General features: G+C 32.6%; 1 protein-coding gene and 1 non-coding gene across 3 annotated transcripts in view; both read right to left on the reverse strand.

Moving 5' to 3' along the window:
- Nucleotides 1-25,708, reverse strand: part of LOC143201271 (protein turtle homolog A) — a 461,942-nt gene that overhangs the window by 132,449 nt on the left and 303,785 nt on the right. The window lies entirely within an intron of this gene.
- LOC143201820 (U6 spliceosomal RNA) lies at nucleotides 10,847-10,957 on the reverse strand. The gene has a single exon (XR_013007028.1). It is a non-coding gene; the product is annotated as a U6 spliceosomal RNA (small nuclear RNA).

Here is a 25,708-nt window from a genome sequence, read left to right on the forward strand (position 1 = left end):
GTGTGTGAAGGAAACCATCAATCAGGCCAGCGCCGAAAGGAGTTTACGATTTCGACCTTTAAAATCACATACACTCTGTTCGGAGATTGCGGCGGATGTGAAAGGTTACGATAAATATGGCGAGGGAGAAGAAATCGAGGAATGGTTACTATAAAATTGATGCTGAAGAAAATAAACATTTTGACTATAAGACATATAACATATAAAGATCTATAACCATATACGTATAAACATAACCCACGAAGAGGTCCAATGGAACCTCCAGACATTGCCTTTAACATAATTAACTTTTTAAAAGCATATAATAAAAGGAGACTTGTTATTTCAATATTTGTAGAGACATAGGTATATAAAAATGGAATATTAAGCCACTCTTAGCAAGACGAATTGGCTACAATAACACCCTTCGGTTTGGATAAACTTCATCCGACATTTCTCGAAGTTACTCGAAGCATTCTTTCATATAGTTAAGTGGAGATCTGGTAGAAGTATTGCCTCATAGCCTCCTAGCCATATTTTTTCAGAATTAGGAAGCATCTGTGTTTTAAAAAGCATCTCTAGTTCGTCGGTTCCTGGCACTAGCGCAGCAATCAATCTATAAGAACACCAAAGACGAACTGAAATTGCTAATCTACTGGAATTTGGACAAAATCTTGCAATTCAAGATGTAGAGGCATCAAAGGTGGCTTGCAGTAGTTTGGTTGTGCAACCATAGGCTATAGGATTTCAGAGGTATCAAAAATTTGCAAACCATTCCATACAGAATACACTATAGACCGTTGAGTAAAAAGAACACAATCCAAGAGATTATTAAATACAAACTGACGGACAAAAATATATCAAATAATTGCACTACAACTAATTGGGTGCATTTACTGAATAGGGATATTAACGCAAAAGAGCATGAATTATTTTTAATCCCAATGACAACTCCATCGCTCCAAAAATCTCCTCCAATAACAATAAAAACTATTTGTTAACTGTCTACTACATTAACGTAGGCATATTGCAGATCTGGGATGATCGTTACCACAATCCCCTTAATGAGGGTAGTTTAAACCCGTCGCACGAACCAGAACGATACCGGGGTTTATATATTCGCAAGCAAGACTGCAGGACCAACCGGTGCGTAATTGCTCCGCTCGGAAAGATGGCTTCGCAGGAGAAGCGAACGAACGTATATTCCAGTGGAAACGGTCTATCGCGGAATTTTTCCTATTTAACTTGTCAACGGCAGAAGGTTCGCCGTGATATCTGACGACAGCGCGTAGCGGGATTGAATTTCCAGCGGTATTTTTATTGTATAATGAACCGGAGAGAGTTCCAGCTATTGTTAGGCGTTTGTAAACGTTGTGAAATGATGGATGAGAACGCAATAAAAGGGTTCAGACCTGATATACATTTTTGATATTACGAAAATTGAATATAGTTCGAAAGAGTTGGAAATCGTCAAATGAACGAGGTATAACTTAAAGTGTTTTATTGCGAATGCTATTTTGATTCATTAAGATTATGAACTATGTTTTTTAGCTTTACATATCAACAAAAAACATTGTTAGGGTGTATTAAAAGTAGCAGCTTTGGGATCAGTAACAAAATAAATACCACCAAAGTTTAAAGACGATGTATTGGAGATACTAAATGAAGAACCCTCAAACCTAGGGGGCGAGTTAACAAGCGATTTCATACTGTCTTAACTGTTCAATGTTAATAGATCCTGTATGAATCCAAACCAAGAATCTACACAAAATAGAACGATAGGTTTAACGATTTATTTAATTATAAAATAAAATGCACAAAATAAAATGAAACAATCAAATAATTATTAAAAATACAAAACAATTACAAAGTGACTATCATAACCGCTGAGATTATGAAGCACCTTGTAATATTTATTATTAAGTAAAATAACTGGGTTAGGTTCTGTATCAATTCAAACTACGAAACGTTAAATACAGTGTTTTTCCTGAACATTACTGCTCCAAAATTCAAGAAAAATCGCAAGGGTCTTGTTTTTTGAAGATGATATTATATTCAAGAAAACTTCCTATTCCCCATAGATGCATGAAAAATTAAACTACGTTTTTTTACCTGTCGTAAATTAAAAACTCATAGTCAATTCAATTTTTTTTGAAAATTTTTCATTAATATTAGTAATTGGATGATGGGCTACGTGATTGATGTGGCAGCTATACGTAAATTTCTGAAATTATAAAATTTTGAACATTTGTTTAAAAAAGACTATAATTATCAGCTTCTATATCCATCGATCTTGGCTCCATGTACATTTCTTTTTTTTTTCAAAATTTGGAAAAACCTTCAGAAGTGCTTACGACTTTTCCATAGAACGAGTGCCTTGAATAGAAGGAAATTAATAATAACTCACGAAGATTACTTGAAAAATGTTTGTTGAAGGCATTGCATGTAATATTTGTCCAGGCACATAGATATTCAACTAATGACGATATTCTTTTACTGCACGTCTATTTCCATTCTGAATACGAATGGGTTATTTATGATCGACGAGCCATCGATTAAAAATCGAAATGATCGTAGCGATATCGTTTGCGATTGCAAGGGTGGGGGAGGAGGCCTCGCGCGATAAATTAAACGTCAAAATATATTCAGTAGCGGCGTTTTAAAATGTTAATAATAGTCACGGGTCGTGATTTCCCTGAATGAATGGCCTCCCGGCGAATATATATTGTAAGCAGATGCTTTAAAGTGCACAGAACGTGCCATTATATAAATTGATGATATAAAATTGTCGCGAAATTACATGGAATACGCACGGTGCATCGGTATTGAGGTTATCTAATGAAGCGTGGCATCCAGTTCGGTTCTGGATAGATTTTTGGAAGTATATAATATACGGCTTTGGATATAAAATATGTTTAATCTTATGAGAATAATTTCGGCTTCAAAAACATAAAAAGAAACTAAATTACTTTGTCTTCAACTCAATGTATATAACAGTACATTATTATGATTGAGTTGTTAAAAGAGAAAACAGTGTTTCAAATAGAATAATATTTATTTTTTCTCTAATTTGCTTAATATGAAGAGCAGTGTAATTGGATATCTTAAATATATATTATAATATCTTTTATAATGCAATTTTGTTGTGGTAGCTTGAGAAATATCGGTTTCCATCGTATCGAATGAACAACACATTCAAATATATTATTATGTCAAAGAGACAGTGACGTTTGTAGTTTAACTCCAGTTTCTATTAATTACCGTCAATTATTCTTCGGTGCGTAAAATGATGAGAACAGCACGATCACACAGGGCTTTGGTCGATTGGAGCGAAAAAGGCAAATTGTTATCCGGGACATATATTTCTGATATTGCTGATTATGTACCCAATTCTAAAGCTGTCGTATATGCTGCCGTGGCAAAAATATTAACTAGTTATTGATTGATTTTGTTTTCGGGAGATCCATGAATTACAATAATGCTGATGGTATATATTTATCCAGCTACAGCATCCGATTTTATCTGACGTAACTTTATATGAAGAGATTTCCTTTCGACAAGTACCATTCTGGTATATATCTATTCATTAGAAAGGATTGAACAACTTTAGGATAATATTCTGGATAAGAAAATATTTTTAGTGAAGAATAGACATCTTATACCTGTGCCTGATAAGATTTTTCTAATAAATAAGATTACGCATTTTCAATTCCTTATTCCATATTTAAAACCTTTGTTTATTGATATGATTGTCCTACACGTGACGTTCCTAAATAATATTGTGGATATTATTCACGCTTAAAGCTGTATCACCCCATAATTGCAGCTGATATTCTTCCACGCCTATTGCATATTAGTGATTTTAAAAGAAAAGTATGATAACATGAATCTAATTTTAAACTTAAGCACATATAAAGAATACAACTGGAAAGTTTGTGCTGATTTAAAAGTTGTTGCTACATTACTTGGATTATAGGGAGGTTTCACAAAATATTGCTGTTTTCTCTGCCTGCGGGAGACTAGAGACACCAAAAACCACTATGAAGTTAGAGATTGGCAGAAATAACTAACTTTGTTTGTATTAAATCAAATGTTAAATATGAACCTATTATTTCATAAGAAAATGTGATTCTTTCACCTTTACATATAAAACTTGGTTTAATGAAACATTCTATAAAGGTCATGGTACAGAATTTTTGTATTTGAAAATTGTTTTCTCTAAGTGATGCTAAAATAAAAGAAGGCATTTTTGTTGGATCACAAATAATAAAATTTATTAAAACAGATAATTCGATAAAAATCTTACTGCGAAAGGTTTAGCGACTTCTAGCTGAAAATGTCAAGTTTTTAGTGGCATGTTACAAAAATTTAAAACGTTATGGTGGAGGATGTCTTTAAAATACATTTATTGTATTCCTATTTCGATTTTTTCCCTTTTAATCTTGAAAGGATGAGTGGCGAATAATTTGAACACTTTGACCAGGGTATAATACAGATAGAAGAGCATTATCAAAGAAGATGGAATACTAAAATATTAGCAGATTACTGCTGATTTACAATGAAAGAAGATTCTACTGTTCACAAGAGGAAAAGTAAATATTTTGTCATTTTCTTTAGAATATATGGCTCATTTTTATTAATCATTTAAGCCTGATATATTTCGCTATTTCATGGTCTAATTGTAAATATGCATTAATATATTTTTAATAAAATTAATAATATAAATAAATAAATGATTTAAAATTTTCATGTTTCTCTTTATTTATAGTATTTTAATTTATTATAACTGTAGAATAGTACGTGTTATCAAAAATCCCTTTAGGTTTTTGTGTTCAGCAGGTACAATTTGACAAAAAAATCATTTCATTTAATATTATAGAATAAAAAAAATTGTCACATAATGAAATTATTAAATATATAAAATGGTAATCATATCCATGGAAATTATGAAACATGTCCCGGTCGTTGCCTTCTACTATCCCTAAGTTCCTTCAACGATCATTGATTAGTTGAAACATGGTGAAAATCAACTCGTTTAACTGTGACGATCGTAGAGCACTTGACAATTAATTGAGGGATTGTGGTTACTGAGGGATTTTGCTTGATGTTGCTTGGTTGGTGAGCTTTCTTATTAAATTTGGGTTAATTTGTTGCTAATGTGTTTTATCTTATTTTCTTGCCTTTCCACTATTTTTTTCTATTATCTGATGCTTTGATCAGTAAGCTTTATCATGCGATGGAAGGTAATCTGTCGATCTTTGTATTGACTTACTTTTGAGTGTAAATTCTTCAGTAGGTTGTCAATTTTCATTTGTAATATATCTCTTTTGTTATTTATTCTTATTCACATTTTCTTAATTAAGCAGTCGTTTCAACTCAATTATAATAATTCGTATTGATTCCTTTATAGAGTCTGATACAGACTCGTATCTACTACAAAAAACTACTGATTTGTTATATGTGAAATCCTTTGCAATCACAAATAAGGTAATAACGCTACTGCAACTTTGGATAAGATCATCTTTTTAATAAAAAAACCCTGTCTATTAATTTCTCTTCAGCTCGTTAAATTCGCCTGCTTGCTTCTCCCTTTTTATTCGCAGTATTCGCAGTAATTCAACTAACTTTCCTCGTCTAGGAGAACTTTTAAATTGGGGATGGTTTTTTTCGACCACCGATGCTCCGTTAACATTTCGAGATCTAATTAATTTCATTCCATTTTTAGCTCGTTCATAGACGATTAAGGCTCGCTTCCCGACGCGATGCCGCGAGTCGTTGCCTTTTTAGTTTCCGAACTTTCCTTGATTCCGACACAGCGAACAATAGCTCATAAATATTCGCGGGGGATGAATCGACGTACAAATGGAGTTTAATGATCTTCAAGAGTGTGGTTATCATAGTCTTGATCGTAGATTTTCCAGTACTCGTGTTTGTATTTTAGCAGTACTCTAATAAAACACATTTCAATATAAGAGACAAGATAATTAAAAATATTTTCAATATAGTCTATCAAAAGCGCTAGCGTAAATATTTTTGTGATATCCACAAATGAAATGATAAAATCGTAAATTGAGATTAGTGTAATGTTTAAAATAAGCTGTATCAAAATATTCATGATAAAATAGAACTAGTAAGTGCCTATAGTATCTTCAAAATTTTTTTAGTAATTCATCATGGATACTTGTGACGTCGAAATATTGCAATGTTGCCGAATTAACTCTGAGTTTTGGTTCAGTTTGGCTTCGACATACAAAAAAAATCTAATCTAAATAAAATAATTGAACAAAAATGTTATTAAATATAATTTATTTTAACATTATAGCATATATAAAAACTACAATTAATTGTACAGCCACAGTAATTTATAGGTAAGAGCTAAAATCTCTTATCATTATTGCTTTCAAGAATTTTTCATACATCTGACAACCGGTCGCCGTCTGGTTGTCAGATGTACGCTAAATTATTCAAAATATTAGTTATAATTACTACCGGCGAACATTATTTTAGCCCTTTATTTCGATAAATTTAAGTCGCTCCCTAATATATATTACTTTATTTGAAAATGCCGAAAACAATATATATTCAGGGTCACAAATTGATTGCGGCTTTAATAGGTTATTTCGAAAAGGAACAAGATAACGGAGGCCTGCTGTTGCTGGTAATTTCCGTTAGAGAGGTAATTATGATGATATTAAATAATATAAGTCCCTACAATGTTATTTAAAATGTTTTTAGCGGGTTGGTGCCGCTCTAAATATTAATGTATGTACTGTGAATAACATCGCTTACAAAATGAAGAATAATACGTCAGATTCACCCAAAAAAAAAACCGTCTACATGCAAAGTGGATGACGAATCTTGACCATCTTGATATAAGCTCTATTCGAGACCCAATATACGAAATGTATAAGAACAGTAAGTACACAAACTATTTTATCGATATAAACATAATTTAATAAAATTATTTTTAAGAAAATTGTGTGTCTGAAAAGTATACATAAAAGAATTAGCGACATGAAGCTTTTCGAGGGATGTAAGACTCTTACACACACTCTTACAAAGCATAGAGTTTAAATAGTGTAAAGATAACCCTCGAAGAGGTTTAATAAAACTTCCAGACATTACCTTGAAAAGAATTAATTTTTTAAAAGCATAAAATAAGACCAAAACTATTGGCAAGACGATAACAAAAAAAGTGTAAAGACAACAAAAATTGATGGAAAAAGGTAAAAGTTACAATAGCATTCGATTAGGTTTGTTGATCATTATATTTATTAATAATTAATTGCAGATATATTGCTGGTCGGGAAGGATATTCCATCAAAATCTGTTTGGATATGTGGAAGGAAGCATTGTCAAACATAACACTTTGGGTTTGGATGGACTCGATTAGACATACAGAGGAAGTAATTGATAAATGGTGAAATTATGAACATACTTCAGACAGATTAGAAATTAATAGTTTAGTGATTGAATTGGACAATAAGTGGGAAAGTGAAAGTGACTGAAAGAAACTTTCAGGCCATGTGATAGTGCTGTGCAATGCTGTAAATTCCTAAGACATAGTGATGAGAGTGGAAACAACTAAAGGTATGCACCTAATTAATTGAATATAACTATAGAAAATGGTACTGTAGGGCGTGAAAGATTTGTGTCCACAGATATGATTGTAATTGTTAAAAATTAAACATGAGCATTAGGTTACAACGTATGAAGAGAGAATGAATACTAACTGTTTTGTAGATATGGTAAATGCATTAGATATAATTCAGTGATTAATGTTATGAAGAATGGTGTACACAGGCAGTAGTAGAAGAAATAAAATATACAGTGATACCAAAATGACTTGACAAGTAAACACACCATTGAGGGAAACAAGGACTAAACGAAAAAAGTAAATATGCTCTTGAATGAAAGTAAAATACCTTTCTCAGATATACAATTGTTAATTAGGTGAATTAGACCTCCAGGGGGATACCAATACATAAAAAAACGCGCCAAGAAACTCTACCTCATGGATGATGTGGATAACAGTTAAATGTAAACAAAACAAATTTTACCTACAAACTATTATAGCTGTGTCTTAATTGTAGTTTTAAGTCCTTCGATAATATAAGTATTAGATTCACTATAATGTTAAAATAAATTATATTTTATAATATTTTTGTTCAGTTATTTTTTTTAGATTACAATTTTCTTGTATGTCAAAGCCAAACTGAACGAAAACTCAGAGTTAGTTCGGCAACATTGCAATATTTCGACGTCACATATATCCATGATGCATAACTAAAGAAATTTTGAATAGACTATAGAATAATTTCTACGTATTGCCATTGCATTTTTCAGTATATATACTTTTCACAGCTTGTTTCCTGTTTAAAATTACTCAAATACGAAAGACGAGATAAAACGAACGAACAGTAAAAAAATAGACGGAAGCGGCGGAACACTGGATGTTTTACCAAATACATAACCAAGTCCGACGCCAAATTAATAGGCGCATTTTTAATTCTCGCCGAAGTCGAGTGTTGATCTAGGACGAATTTAATTTTCGCCAAGATACTTTCGCCTCTGTTGATTTTTTAACTAGACTTTCTAAGAATTCCAGTTTAAGTTTGACTCGAGTTTGTTCTCGTCGAGTTCTTGGTTAAATTTCGTGAATGTGGAGTCGACCACCAACTGTAATTACACGCCGGGAGGCTTATTAGAGATCCAATTAAAATACTAATACTATATGGTAGAGACTAAGTTTTACCAGAACATTAATGTTAAACATAAAGATAACGCATTACGTATGGTAACGTACTCTGAAGACGGGTGGTTGTTGTGATATATTAACGAATTCATTAGGGCTATATTTAAACTACGTGTCATCTATCAACAATGATAATATATTATTTTTGAATCTTGACTGATGCTTAGTAGTTTTCTTTTAGACTGAATGTATACTGATGATACAAATAAATTGAAGACCATATACCATCTACACTTATTGTATTGGTTATCTATCAGAACTTAGAAACTAATAGATATCTTTCAATAGTTCTTTTTAGTACGATATGTAAGTAGTATAATCCTATAAATTGTAATCCTTTTGTACAATATAATGTAGGCATCTAATGTATTAATGGGAGTTTAATTATATCAGGTTCATTTATATAGGAGTGGGCATTTTTTTTAGTCCGGAACATTCTAAATACATGAATGTATATGAGTCTGTAAGATTGTGTAAGAATTAGATGTGTAACTAGGAGTATATGAGACAGAGTAAGGCACTACGGACAATGACACTAAAGACGCCAAGAACTGGAAATAATACATTTTCAATTCAATCTCTAGAAAAATATCCAAAGATGTAAATAATCATATAAATATGTAGAAGCATGTGGACTTAAGAAACCCGTGGGAAATACGAAACTAGAGTACCTATAGGCGTATGTCTTTTGCTGGGAAAGGAAATTGCTATTGGATTGGTAGTTCTTCCCTATAACTGATTATTAACCAGGCTGTGAGAAAAATAGTGAATTCAGCCTACTTAATCAATACAATGTGCCTAAGAGAGGAGCATCGGGGGGAATACGGGGAGTATCTGTTTAATTAAGAATAAATCCTCAATAATGTGCCGCTTAATCGTGTAGAAGTTTGTGGTCATTTAATTTTTGTTTCGCCAGTTCTTCTATTTACGTTCTGGAGGAAAAACACCTTATTAAAATATATTACATATATTAGAGTTTTAGTATATAACAAATAATAATTGAAATAATTTTTGTTAGTATCATCCAGCTGGCAGTGAAATAAAAGACCAAATGAATAGGCAGATATAAAACTATCATATCCAACTATTATATCATTTAAGTTGGCGACGGTTTAAGAAAATAGCATCGTCGTTTGCCCAGCGACCGTGATAAAAGAAAAAACAAATTAGTTCAAAGTTATCCCGGGCGCCGTTGGCAGCCGCGGCCTTGTTGATTTTTAAACTGCAGCACATTTGCGAATTTCTATGAGGCCTGGTGGCCACGCTCGCTGGGGTTCGAGTTAAATTTAAGTTTGTTCTTAATGTCGGAATTTCGGTCATTATTTCTCAGGGGCTTTATTAGCGATCCAATTAAAATACTGCCCCAACGCGGAAGAAATCTCATTTCCGGAAGGATGATATTGTTATGTACAAGAACTGTCGTGTACACACACATATATCACATATATCATATGTATCATATATATCATCCAAATGACAAAAATCCAATGACATAAATCTATCCAAATTACACAGTTTAAAGCAAGCCTCCTTGTATGTCCTATATATGTGATCGTTTGTAGTAATTTCTTTTGATCTCCCATAGATTATTTTCATCCAACAAATCCCAACGTAACTCGTCGAACCATTTGTACAGTTCTAACGCCTATACCAGGTCTATTTCAAAATAAAACATTCACTATAAATGATTCCTGTATCCTCCCTACGAGGTAGTCAGCACACTCATTACCCTCTATGATTGTATGAGATGGCAGTCACATAAACGGAACAGATTCGTGATTTAATGAATTAACTGTATCAATAATGACCTCGGCCAGAGGGTGTTTAGGTTGAGTGGAACTAAGGTCCTTCAGGGAGATCATGGTCGGTGGCAATTACATAAAATTTGTAGTTTTCTTCTTGAATGAATTGTAACAGAATGCCAGTCACTATGGTAGGCTAAAGTGTTGGTCCTAGGTTAAATTCGTAACAATCAGTAAATATGAAGTGATGAACCCGATATTTTTCTTCCCTTATCTGAGCAAGAAGGTCACGAATGCCATGAGAGCTGACTTCACTTTTGGGGGATATTTGCATAGATAGATTAATTTTAATATATGGTCGAGCCTATGAGAAAATGTGAAACTCTTCATGAGTTTGCGTGTCGTCCTTGTGCAGAGGCTATGTTAGTTAATCTTCCCTGTATCGTTTCAATTTTAGTATATGTACCGCCGAAGCGAGTATCGAAGTGCTGCAACTCCGACAACACTGAACTAGGACACAGATTCGAAAGAACCAAACCGTGTGTGTATCTTCTGTAATGAAATGCACTAAATGGTAAAAATACTGAAGTGATACTAACTTTCATTTTATCGTATAAAATAAGGATAAATAACACTAGAGACAAATTGTAAGTTATTTAACAACGACTAGTAAAGGTATATTAATAAATAAATAAAAAGGACGCCATAGGCCATATTTATTTCCTAAAACTCACTCACTGTTACCTCTTGTTATTTATTGTGCTCTTTTTCATATCCCCTTTACCCATACATCCCTTTCGGTTTTTGTGTTCAGCAAGTACAATTTAACAAAAAATCCAATTTATTTAATATTATAGAGTACAAAAAATGGCCACACAGTGTAATTATCAAATATTAAAAATGATTAAATGGTCATCATATCCACTGAAATTATGAAACATGTCCCAGTCTATGTGTTTCTACTAACCCTAACTTCTTTCGGCGATCACTGATTAGTTGAAACATTGTGAAAATCAATTAGTTTTGCTTTGATGATGGTATATTACTTGACAAATAATTGAGGGATAGTGGTTACTGAGAGATTTTGCTTGATGTTGCTTGGTTGGAGAGTTTTATTATGAAATGTCTGATAATTCGTTACTATTGTGATTTCTCTCATTTTCTTGCCTTTTCATTATTTCTTTTATATTATCTGGTGCTTGGATCATTAAGCTCTATTATGCAATGGATGGTGATGTGTCAATCTTTGTACTGACTTTATTCTGACTAATTCCTTCAATATATTTTCAAGTTTTATTTGTCATATATCTCTTTTTTAGTTATACTTATTCACATTTTCTCAACCAAGCAGTCGTTTTAATTCAGTTATGATATTTAGTATTGATTTCTCTACAGAGAATAGACGGACACAGACTCGTATCTACTACAAAAATCTACTTTTGTTATAATTTAAATGCCTTGAAGGCAAAAAATGAGGAAATAACGCTACTGCAACTTTGGATAAGATATTTTAATAAAAAAACCCTGTCTATTAATTTATTTTCAGCTCGTTAAAATCGCCTGCTTGTTTCTGCCTGTTCGCAGTATTCGCAGTAATTCAATTAACTCTCCTCGTCTAGAAGAACTAGTAATAGTATATTAATAATTAACTAAAAAGGACGTCATAGGTCTTATTTATTTCCTAAAACTCACTCACTGTTTCTTCCTGTTATTTATTGTGGTCATTTTTAATATCCTCTCCACCCACACATCATCTCAATAAACCGGGAAGTTTATGTATAAGTGCAAAAGGGCTGAGCCCTCATCGTTTCCATCAACTATCAAATCATCATCAGTGATATATGATAATTCAGCACTTTATCACACAAAACCATGCCCCCGCCCCTTCCAATTACCTCTACACCACCCCGGGGAATTCTTTTATCTGTTCGACCTGTCCGAATCCGTCCGAACTCTAATTAGTGGCCCGGCAATTTCCAAACACTCCTTCCTCCAAGCGCCGATTCGGTGACCGGTCCCCCACCCGCCTTTCACCCTCTCCCCCCTCTCGCCTTAGCCAGGGTGCGGACATCAATTTCGACTCAATTAAAAAAATGCGAGAAAACGGACCGGGAAGCGCGGGGGGCGGTTGATGGGCGAGAGGTGAAAACACCGTCCGGGAACGGAAGAGGAAGGCGCTGGGATTTCTCCGGGGAGGGGGAGTCGGTGGATGGATTTAGGTCAACACGCCAGTCAGACATGCAACCGCTAGTAATGTAATACGGAGTATCGTGAAAATAATAATTTTAAAATGGGATTTTAATGACGGGAGATCGAAAATGGACGCCGGATGTCGTATCTGAGCGGAAATTCTCGTTTTTTAGGATAAACGATCCGGTCTGATGTGTTTTACTGTTGTGCATTTTACACTTTCTATGAGTCACTTCAATTGTAAATCGGGGGTCCTGATGATAATGATATAAAGCTTCGATTCTTATCATTCAAGTATAGTGTCACAGTGGTGATAATCTTGTTGTCTATACTTTCGAAGGATTATATAAAAATATTCAGAACTTATTAAATTAAGACTGTAAGTAATTGTTATGAATCATTCTTAATATGAACCAAATTTGAAAGGAATGATTATGGGCGATGAAAACTGGGTATTATACGACAATAAATTGTGAAAAATATTGAGGTTAAAGTCCGAAGAAACCTCACAAACAATTTCGTAAAATTAGAAAAGAATTGGTCATCAGAACCCGCTTAAGTTTGGCCAAACCATTAGCTTAACTTCCACTATTTGAACAACAGACTCGACTGAAGCAACTGATTAAAAGAAACATTGCTGTCTTGGTTGGTTCTGTGATAAAAGTGAGTGTACGGTCCCCCCTTCTGTTTCGGTAGACGTGGGTCTGAATCCTGCTGGGATATGGTCGTAAATTTATGTATGTGATCATTCACCTCGGTAACCAGGCTAGGTAAGGCTGGATGTCTTCTGGGACGATTCCTAAGTTACTCGCCAGTCAAATTTAAAAAGAAAAAAAAGAAGCATGAATTAACCAATCAACTTTTATTACTACAATGCTAGAACTCACATATCTTTAGTGACTCAGTACACATAAATAATGAGGGAGATTGGTTAGAAAGTTTTAGTACATACGCCGTATAGCCCGGACCTTACCTCGCCCCTACTATTTGGTACAGATTATACAAATATATTTTAGTGGCGTAAAAAAGCTTATAAAAATCGGTAAATAGATTCAGTTAATTTTTTCTCGCTCCATATATACCTGTAGCTACCTATAAATAAAGTATAGCAGCAATTTCAAATTAACTTAAATAAAAAAAAAATATCATTGGCTCTTTCTTCAAAACAATTACTGCCTGTATCCACTCAAAATATGCTTTGATTATAAGTTTCTAACAGTTTTTGTTTGCAGAATATATAAATTTTTGCAGGATAGCTAACATTCTGATGTTGTAAAAATCATTTGATCTTATTTTTACTTATTTGACCACAAATTTTAATCATTTATTGAGGCTCCCTACGAACTACTTCTCCTAATACACGGTTGCCATATACGTTTGGAAGCAATAAACGCCATTTGTTAGCAAATTTATTAATATTAAAGAAGATAAATAACAGTTCTTTCCAAATAACTCATATATGGCTTAAAATTCGAGCATATTTCATGGTAATGTTGTCAACATATATATAGTCTTATTATATGATCATTCTACATTTCTAAATTAGTGGTAATTTCTTTTGCTGTGCTAAATAAGGTTATTTGTTCGTACAATTGAAAACTAGCGATTAAAAACACTAATTTTATGTTCGGCTATCTGACGAACAATCGAATAAAACGGCATCCTCAACAGTATTTCCGTTTTCCATCCATCCGTTTCCCCCACCAGCCTCCATTTCCCGCGGGTCGCAGCCATCGCATCAAGATACCCTCTCGACAAACAAAAGAACTCGAAAGAAAACGTCGCTGTGCCCTATCGGCCGCAGGCAGCGTCGTTTTTAAATAGCCCCCATCGATTCAGAGGAGGAAACGCCGTCAAGATGGACCGATAAGGACACGCGCGCCCCCTTCAGGGCAGGTGGGGCGACGCCCGAGCCGTTCGTATTAGTAGGTGAGATAATGCCTAATTTATGAGCGAGCTGCTGCGTGTCCTATCTCTTAATCTTCGGTAAACAGGTTAAAGAATTCTCTGCAGCGGCGGGCCGGGCCGGGTTGGGCTGGCTACATGACGAACCCGACTCGGGATGGGATAAGCTGGCGACGATGCGGTGATGCCGGTGAGATAAGTGGCGCAGGAAAGGGGGAAGGGGTGCCGTGATTGTACAACACCAGTTTATGTCGTCTCTAGTCGATTTCTGTTTGATTCGAGGGGAGTGCTTTATCTGTTCACGTTTTACACAATGAACTTTTAGTCTATATATTATTTATGTCACTAATGTGCCTTTATACTTTTGATGAAAATGACACTATATTGTATCCAGTATAAACTAAGGTAAAATATCGAATTTATTTAAAATTTTTGGTAAAAATAATTTCCACAAAAGTTTTAAGAAAATAGGGCAGCTTTAGTATGAAATTGTTATCAAAAAATCTCGAATTTCTATCAAATTATATTTACTAATCTGCCTTTATACTTTTGATGCAATGAACATTATGTTATATCTAGTATGAACTAAGATAAAATATCGAATTTCGTTAAAATTTTTAGTAAAAATAGTTTTCACACAATTGATAACAAAATAGTGTAGCTTAATATGAAATTATTATCAAAACATATTGAATCTGTACCAAAATATATTAAATTAACTATAATTCATAATTTCATTATTTAAAAATATCCAGTAATTAGTGAACAAGAAAATAATTATATATCAAACATAAATGTTTCACTTAAATACATGAAATTTATACTGAAAAAACGAACTAAAAACTTTCAACTTTCTTTAAAATGTTTGGTCAAATTCGAGCAAAATGGTTTCTAGAAAGTACTTTGCACAATAATATAGCTTAAGATGCCCAATAATGTTTCATTATCCAACAACATTGAATGATTTTTAACTATATTTAACAAGAAACATAATTTTATAATATATGAGGCATGTTTTTCTATTTTTAACGAAATCATGTTTACTGCAGTACATGAAGTAGATACGGGAAAAAAGAATTAAAAATGTTTAGTTTTTTCCAAAAATATTTGATCAAATTGTAACGAAGTTTCCAGAAGGTTGTTAATACAATAATGTAGCTTACTAAGAAGTTATTGTTATAAAATATCGAACCTATACCAAAATATATTAAATTAGCTATAATGTATCATTATCTAGAGGGGTTAATTGACTTTTGTCTATATTTAGCAAGAAAAATAATTTCATATGATGCACATATTATTTCCTTTTTCAACAGAATCATATTTCAAATCAAACACGAACTTGAAATTAAAGCAAGGAACTGAAAACTTTGAATAAAATCAAAGCACTTTTTGAGGACCCGTCATGATCAGCAGCATTTCGAGATGGAGTGATATATTTTATCTTACGACATAGCTGCAGAACTAAGACCAGGTTTATGAATAGTTTGGAACCTACATATAAAATTAGATACCGGAAGAAGCTCGATACTTGGGTTCTACACGAACCAACGCTGAAACATTTATTGAACTGAGTTTCCAAGGAAGATAGAATCAGTAGAAGAATTAATATTAAACAGGACATTGAGGATACTCGATAGATCCGTGTAATTATTATAATTATGAGAGCTTAAAACATAATGCACACACTTAGGGAGTGCATCTAGATCTAAAGAGTTCTAGCAAATCTTAAGTAAGTTAAGTTAAGTTGTAATTTTATATTTATCTTCATTGTTTGGAGAACTTTCATAATCTTTAATAAATTTTTTCATTTCCTACATGCTATTTTGATATGATATAATATGAATTATCGTATGACCTGTTGGTATCCAATATGTTAAATCTACATAAACTTGATTGGGTCAATTCTGATTCTCAACTCTCATGTGGTTTCGATTTTAATGAAAGTACTTTAATATTAATTTGTTTTCATACCGGAATATGGGAAATTTTTGGATTTAGTTTTGATTGCCATAGTGTTACCCATTCTCAGAAACATATTTAATTATCTAATCTATAACGAAGCTTTAAATAAACAACGTGTGTGATAATGTATTATAAACTTCAAATTGGGCAAAGTTCAAAGGAAAAAAACTACTCTCTGTCCGATAAAATACGACGACATCCAATGAAAAAAGTTCGGTGAATAAAATCGAGAACACCCTATCCGCCCTCCTCCACCCCGTACCCCGGGCTCGACCCGGGTCCCTTTTCCCCCACGTATTCGTTACAAATACACCCTTCAGCTGCTAAAGAGGATATTTTTCTTAGGCTTACCTCGGGTTTATGCCGTGCTGGATCGTTTGTTCTATCCATGTAGGTGTTTTAAATCTGAACAGGGGATTTACAGTTTTGACCAGGCAAATTCCGGGTATTTACAGTGGACATCTTTCGGAGACGATACAATTTCTTGTTGATATCGTGTTCTTTTCGTACTAAATCGAACCCCGGCCGTGTTTTTTGCTTTCTCTTGACTTTTGGCTCCAGTTTTATTCTCGTCTATCAACCAGGAGATATTTATGTTCTTTTAAGTATTTTCTTTACTGTAATATTATTAAATGTTAGGTGAATATCGAGGAATATACGCTTTTTAAAATTTATCTCGTAACAGTAACTGTGTATGTAAGAAATGTACAAGCAGAATATTAAAATTGTTGTTAGTTAAGTTTGTCGAGATTGTATAAAATTATTTTCCCACTTTTACGCTCTGATAGCTACGTGTCAAAGTTGTAAAAAATAACTACAATGTTAACTGTAACCTGTTTGGATATAAAGCTGGCGCCGTGAATTTTTATATTTTTCGCCAAGAGACCTGGTGAAACTTACCCCTCAGCAGCCAAACCAATTATTTCGTTCATAACAACCGTTACACATATTCCTAAGTTGGACAGTTAATATTTTATGATCATCTTTAGCAAAGTTTGAAATAGAAGCTGAAAAATACTAAAGAACTTGTTAAATTGTTTCCTTCGATTAACTCCTTTGAAGAAGCACAATTTACAATTTTATTGTTACTTATATATAATGTTCCTATTACAGAAAAATTAGCTAATTTATTTTTTTTATATATTTATAAATTATTGATGTAGTAATTAAATTATACTGACTCCGGTAAAAGAACAAAAGATTGATGAAAACAAGTATGTAGAACTGTTAAAAGGAAACTACTTAAGTTTTTCACATAGCAAAAGTTAATCCATATATTAAGGGTTAAATAATATATTAAGGGAAAAACACATACTTACGTTGGTGTATAATGAACAACTATTAGAAATAGGTAAAAACGTTAATACGTTACGTTAATAAATAATTAATAAAAAATATGAACTTTAAATAGACAGAACAAACTAATGAAATAGAAGCAATGAAACATATACCAAAGAGACAAGGGACAAGGATATAATATTTAAAGAGACACAAAAGGAAAAAAGAACTGATAATATTTGAAATGAACGAACAAGATATCAATTCATTGATCAAGTCCCCGGCCTACCATAGTAAATCACATTTTTTTGCAAAATTAGTTTTTTATTCAACATAATTCCCTTCAAGGGTGATGCATATTTGTTTCAAAATAGGCCTCAGTTTCGGCGATCACGATCACTTCATTCGACGAAAATTTCTTCCCAGCGAGCATTCTTTTGAGATCTGAAAATGCGACATGGTCGCTGGGGGACAGATCTAGAGAATACAGTGAATGAGGAAGCAATTCGAAGCTCAATGCATGGATTTTTGCCATCGTTTTGGCTGGCTTGTGATACGGTGCATTGTCTTGGTGAGGCAGAACTTTCTTTTTCTTCAATTTCGGCGATTTCGTCCTTCAAACGGTCCAAGAACGGATTTTTTAGGGTTTCCGTCGGTAACAACCTTTTTTGGGTGTCCACTGCGTTCATCGCCTTCGGTGCTCATTTTACCACGTCTAGACTTAGCATACCACTCCTTGATGGTTGATTTTCCTGGGGTAGTGTCCGCAAACTCGGCTTCAAGCCAAGTTTTTGCTTGAACTGTATTTTTTACCTTCAAAAAGCAATATTTTATCAACACGCGAAATTCCTTTTTATCCATTTTTTTCATAATACCAAAAGTTGCTTCACATAAAATGTTATAATTCATAAACTAATAATCCGGCAGATGTTAAATTCATACACGCATGGTTTGAGAGTTACGGCTAACTAAAAAACATATGGATTGAATTCTACCAGCGCCAGCCATATGTCAGGCTGGGGACTTTTCAATTGACCTGTTAAATAACGTACAAAGAATGGAAAACTATACTAAAATAATGATCTTGGAACTAACTAAAAATAGAAAATTTAAATAGAATATTTTTACCTGTCTATTTTCATAGTATCAGATTATAGGGTTCCGTTAATTTCACTAATCTATTCGAACCCAAATGTTCTCCAATCCCTCAGGGAAAAATTTGACCGACCTCCCGCATCTCCCTCCTCCCGAAGGACCTGCATTTTCATTTTCAAAATTACTACGGCCGCTAAAAAAGTTAATAGAGCCGAAAAAAATCCGTTCAGTTATAACACTCCAAATTCCCATCAATCTTTGAAAGTCCCAGTTTTCAATTCTGCGGGTTCCCAAGCCTGGGGACCACTCTATTCGCGCCGTCCCCTCTGCCCCTTCAACCCGACCGTTCTTTCGTCGGTTCAATATCGATTTTATTATTAGTTATTCTCCTCGTTTTTTCTCCCCGAACAGTCCTTTTTAGAGACGTAGTGTATTTCGTCCATTTTTTGGTGGAATGCGGTAGGACGGGCTGTTATAGCCGCGGGTTTAGCGAAAAAAATTCAGCCACCGTCCACCGGCCAGAGACAGGGTTAATTAAAACTTCCAGACGTTTTTGTTTCTCCTATTTGTCCGCAAAAAAATTGCCGCTGAAAGATTGATTGAGACCCGATAAGGTCCGATGATTGTTTTTTCCATGATGTATGGGGCTGGAGGTGTCCTGTTTCGATTACAATCCGTCCACAATTAATTGGATTTTAATCGATTATGTTCATAGAGGAATTATTTATAGTAAAGTATATCGGTATAAATAAAAATTCGATTTTCAATGAAGAATATCATGCATTTAATAAAGTCTCATTGTCTTATTATTTAAATTATGAAGAAAATAACTCTAGAACTTCATAATATCAGTGACTATGATTGCCGTTTTGTAGTTATTTAATATGTTTTATAATTAGTTGATTATTCTATTGCGCAAAAATACTTACGGATTTTGTGTTATTGATATTGATATTTCCAAGTACTGTGATAACATTAGGCCTATAAGATTTATTGTTAGAAGTTAGTACAATGTGTTAAAATGTTAGTAAAATGTTTTTATATCTTTCAGGCAATATATACGATCCAGGTCCCAACTCTACGATAGCTGGATCCCATAGAGCCAGAAATATTTTAGTATTTGCTTATACAGCAGTAACTTATTGCATACTGTACATTTTTTATTTGTATTGTACATATAAAGGTCCATCCTGTATTGATTCATTGATAATATTATTATTAACCTTCGTATATTTTTAATAATTTTGTCCTTTATACATCAGGCAAGGAAAAAAAAACTTGCTTGTATAACAATGTAAACCAAACTATTCATATATTGTTGGCCAAAACTATGTTAGAAACAGTTATTCTAATTAACTTCAAGTATTTTATGGACAACCACACACAAACATGGATAATACCTCCAAATCTCGATTAAGATCTATTTAAAAATAGTCACAATAATTTTGCCTAAACTGTTATTAGTAATTCAGTCCATCTCGAATACAATCCGCTATCAATAAATGATCTGAAACCGAATATATAGGTTCATGAGAAGCAAATTAGTTATCCATATGTCAGTCATCTTAGTAAATATTCCAAGCAGATTTGAAATTAAGCTCTATAGGTAATTTGTCTTTAAATTAGTCGAGTATGGATTCCTGCGGATGATGGTGGCAATTGAAAGGATATCTCCTGATTAATAAATTGATTAGATTTTGATGCTAATGTAGTTTGGTACATGTTTAGTGATATAATATAAGTTTATATCAATTAGGCATTCATTAGACTGAAACTAGCATCCTATGATTATATTTAGATGTTGTTTATATAATAAAACAAAGAAACAACAACAAGAAAACAGTTAATCATTGGGAAAATTTGAGTAAAACTATCAATATACATGTAAAATTTGATTTTCCGAAAGCTGGTACAGCTGATTCTGTTTATATGGACCATTATTTTAATATACAAAATTTTTTATCAGAAAAATATTCAGTGTTTTTTCGGTGAACCCCTTCTATATTACTTGCTTATGATTATATTAGTTCTTGACCTTGTTTTTAAAAATCTATTTACTTGTTTCTTTCTCTATTCCATTCATTGTTCGAAATTACCTAGTTTATAGTTATTGTGGTAATTAAAAGCTTTGTAGTGTGCCTATTATTTGTATATTTCCATTGTCTGTATATATGTTATTCCATTGCCTTTTATTATTACGTTAAGTAGCCAATATGAATATTGTAATAAAACTTAATAGTTTAAAGTAACTGAATATTAAGCTGAATGTAGATTTTTGTTACATACCAAACCAATAACTATATAGAAAATATTCGTTATAAAGAGAAAAATGTATAACATAAGAAATCAAGTTTAAGTTTTTGCTTGAATTTTGTTTCTGAAGAAAAGTATGATGAAAATAATGTTTTTGAATCTTCAACAAGATGAATAACTCTTGTAGGTAAAATATTTTATGAACTGTTACCTTTCACACATGTTAAAATATAGCTTTATTGACGAAATGTTATAAGATGTCTTATTGGAAAAAATATCTTATTGAAATATATAATATTTTAGGGTTAGTTATTTTGAAAAGCTGTATATATACTCGTATTTACTAAAAACATCATTACCTTTTCTCAAACTTTATTTGTTAAGATAATAAGGGAAATCATTTTGCTATAATCATTAGAGAAATCACTCCAGCTTGGATAATATAGTAAGACAATATTCATTGGCGGAATTGCTGTTATCAATTAATGACATAATACTGCAACGTATCTCTGTTAACGGTAGTGGTTAAATTGTTCGAATATGGCCTCAAATTTCACGCACATTATCGAGGTAATCGCGTCCAGCCGAACAAATAATTGTTGTGGACAGAGATCATCTACATAAGCAACTACTTCTAGGTATATAAACCGATGTCCGTAGTCGGTTAGACCAAACCTCGATATTTTACTACCAGAGTTGTTTGACGTAATCGTGTGTTGTTTGTATTATTAAATGTTCTCAAGTCTGAGGCTTAAAATTTACAGATTTATGTTTAATTTATATCAAACCATTGATTAATTAGTAATTAGTGGTGCATAATAAGATTGTGAATTAATTTTCGCGGATTTACAGTTTGTTACATCATAATACTACGTGGATTGTATTTGAACGAGAGGAACACAATTATTGTTTCTTCCATTCTGTCTAGTTTTATACCACTTGCTAATACTGATCCCACGTAGTCTAATTACTTGGTGCCTCAAAAACCCTTTTTCCGTAATAATAATTTATATACATAACAAACTCTGTATTGCTCTGTATGGTAAAGCTAGAAATCTAATTTTTATGGCGTTATAAGATACATATGGAATATTCTTAACTTAACGAGTTATAGAATCCAAGTTTATAGTCGAAAAGTTTTAGCGACGTATATGCTACAAGACTATGAATATGATTTATATTTATGTACCATTTACTGAGAATCTGAATTCACTATAAAATTTAAATAACAAGCTTATATAATGATATATATATATATTTTAGTTATATTGTCTAAAAGACTTTACGTCCATGTTAATACCGAAATGTTACAACTATTAGATAATACTGAACTAGAACCCAGGGTTAAGTGAATCAAGTCCAGCTTCTCACGTAAAAATACGAAAAACTATTTTAATTTAAAAAAATAAAATGGTAAGAAGAATGATGAAAATTATCGATTTTGGCAATCAATTCGAATCAATTTATTTTTGGGATATTCGACAAAAAATTATTAAATTTATAAAAAATTGTCCGTACTTTTTAACCTACGACAATTATTTAAAAAACGGTTGCTACAGATTACTGTAATTCATTCAATTTTACGTATGTCGTGAAATTTCCATCTATCTATCTTTGTTTAAACTTGATCTATAATAAAAAGTCTGAAAATGATAAAAAATCGCAATTTTTCTTGGGTATATATACGAAGAAATATTATATTGAGATTATTTCAACTAACCTAAATATTAGAATAATAAATAATATATTCTTCATTTGAAAAAATTTATACAAGTAATTCCAAAATATGGTCACTGCAAATAATAAGTGAGAATTTTATAATAATGACTACATTTTTTAAAATTAAGGAAGCAACACTGTCAGCTCATTAATCTTATGCAGCATTATATTTTACGTACGTTTTGTTATTTTTATAAGTATATTTTGGGTTAAAACATACTTAAAAGGACAAGTCTGAAGAAATTCCTAATAAGAGACGAGAAAATACTCCACTTCCATGTTAATAGCGAAAAGCTACAACACTTAATACAATTAATTAAAAATAATTAATATTCGATAATACTGAACTAGAACTTAGAGTCTAAGTGAACCAAATCCTTGCAGCTTATGTAGTTGTATATTGAAGTACACCAAAAGGTAAAAATACTGAGTGCTACTATATCTAATTTTATGAGATACTAAGTAGAGGCTAATGGGTGTTCTTAGATTGAAGTACCTAGGTTCAAGTAACGTATAGAGAAACATTGTAAGTTATATATATATATATATATATATATATATATATATATATATATATATATATATATATATATATATATATATATACAACAAATTTCACACATAGTAAGTAATATATTCCATCTTCATTATTAGTAAAGCGGATGATTTGGTAGAAGAATGGTACAAAAATCTCGTGAAATTATTGAAAATAATCGATAAGAAAATGATGGCATATCTTACATCATATATTTTTACTATGCTGATAAACGAATACTAGTGCTCATTGTAATATACGTGTGATACAAATCAAATGAAACTTTGCTAATACAAAGAGTTATACGACAGGACCTAATGAAACACGAAACACGGCCTTCCTGATCAGCAAGTTGCCGAATCCGCAACGAAGCTTGTAGCTGCTACTACATCAACGACAAACTTTACTGCGAAATAAAACGGGCACAGCCCTTTCAAATTAACGTCGACGGGACGAAGCCTTGAGCAGTGGAATGGGTGGCCGGGATGAGGTGGAGTACGGGATGGGGAGCGGGAGGTCGTGTGGCGCCCATTGTGTGTTAACGTAACGTTGGCCGCGTTTAGCGCAGTTCAATATTAAACAATTAATTTCTCGTAGTCTGCGCCAGCACACGGAGAAATAATTAAAACGTAACTCCCGCAACGACAGAGTTCGTTTGGCTTTCCCTTTTTCGACGGGCCGACGAACGCTCCGAGGGGCGGGGGCGCGGGGTGACGGGTCGCGAGGTGGGTCGAAAGGGTCAGAAATAGCGCGGGTTACTTGCTAATTTAATCTCGATGCGGAAGAACGCTTTATTGGCCCCCGAAGATGAATAAATTCTTCGTCTCGCGCTACTGGTTCCGGATCCCTGGTATCCAGACGGTCTTATCAAGTTTGATCAACAAGCGAGAGGCTTTTTCTCTTATTATTTGTATAAAAAGGAACAAGTTTGACCTTCGCCTATTAAACAGATCTCAAATTCAGTTATATCTCACGGGATATTAATTATCTAGGACAGTTTATGACCATAGAGGCAACGAAAACTCATCTGTCAATAAGCAGTATTATATGATGGTGATCACTGTAGTTCTCTGCCATCTCAGAAAACACAACAGCAACGATATCTTCATAATATTCTTCTTAATAGATACTAAAATCTAAAAAATAGTCTACTGAAATGTGTCCCCTTTAAAAAACAAAATTTCTAATCATTCAAGCTTGACTTGATTATATCTCTGATATTCTAAAAAGCCGACTTATCAGTTTCCCGATAGAAGCAATTCAGCCCAAGAGCATGACTAGAAATTGTTATTATTGATGAAAATGCGATATAAACATTCATAATATGCTTAAGTAAACGTATTTGGTCACGAAATAATGTTTATATAATACATAGGAATAACTCTAAATATTTAAATATCTCTTAGAAACTAGGAAATTCCAGTGAACAGCAATTTCAAAAATATGATCGATTGATAGAAAATTATTTTCGGTTATGTTTTTTAAGTAAATTGATTTAAAAACATGTAATTGAAATTACCTTTAACTCATATATATTAGTACACCAATGAAAAACTATTAAGTTGCTAAAAACGCGTTGACTGATACGATTTGTTGTTAATCTGTGTTTATATCGGAATTATAAGAGATTTATTTTTAATAATTGAGCTTGAAAGTCTATTGTATTAGGTTAACAATACATAATAATAACAATATTTGTGATAACAGAGTAATTTACACAAAATATTTTATAACATTCTATACAACATATAATTTTACATAAAATTTTATATTTCTACAAGCATATTTTTGGTTGACACACACTTAAAAGAAACAATTTCAATTAAATCAAGTCCAGTTTCTCTCGTAAACACACGAAAAACATTAATATCTCGAAATTACTTCCAAACTTCATATTTTACCTCAAAAATAGTAAGAAAAACGATGAAAATATTAATTTTTATATTGGAAAATGTCTTCTTTAGATATTCGAAAAAACTAGGTTCAAACAATTATCAACCAAAATTTATGTTCGTACTTTTTGACCTATAATATAAATCGAAAAAACAATAACACCAGCTTATTAAGCATTTAATTTTACATATTTAATGATATTTTTATCAGTGTATTATTTACCAGTGCTTAAACTTGAGCTACGATAAAAAGTATAAAATTACCAAAATTCGCAAATTTTCCTGAGTATTTATATTAGCTACTTTATCAATATTAGGGTAAGAAAAATGAATATAACATAATTTACGATATATCACAAACCACTACTGAGAAAATCATTGAAGTTATTTTCAAACAGTT

This window comes from Rhynchophorus ferrugineus, unplaced genomic scaffold (assembly GCF_030347505.1).
Source record: "Rhynchophorus ferrugineus isolate W39M unplaced genomic scaffold, kcgeb_rfMv2 rfM8, whole genome shotgun sequence".
Taxonomy (NCBI): domain Eukaryota; kingdom Metazoa; phylum Arthropoda; class Insecta; order Coleoptera; family Curculionidae; genus Rhynchophorus; species Rhynchophorus ferrugineus.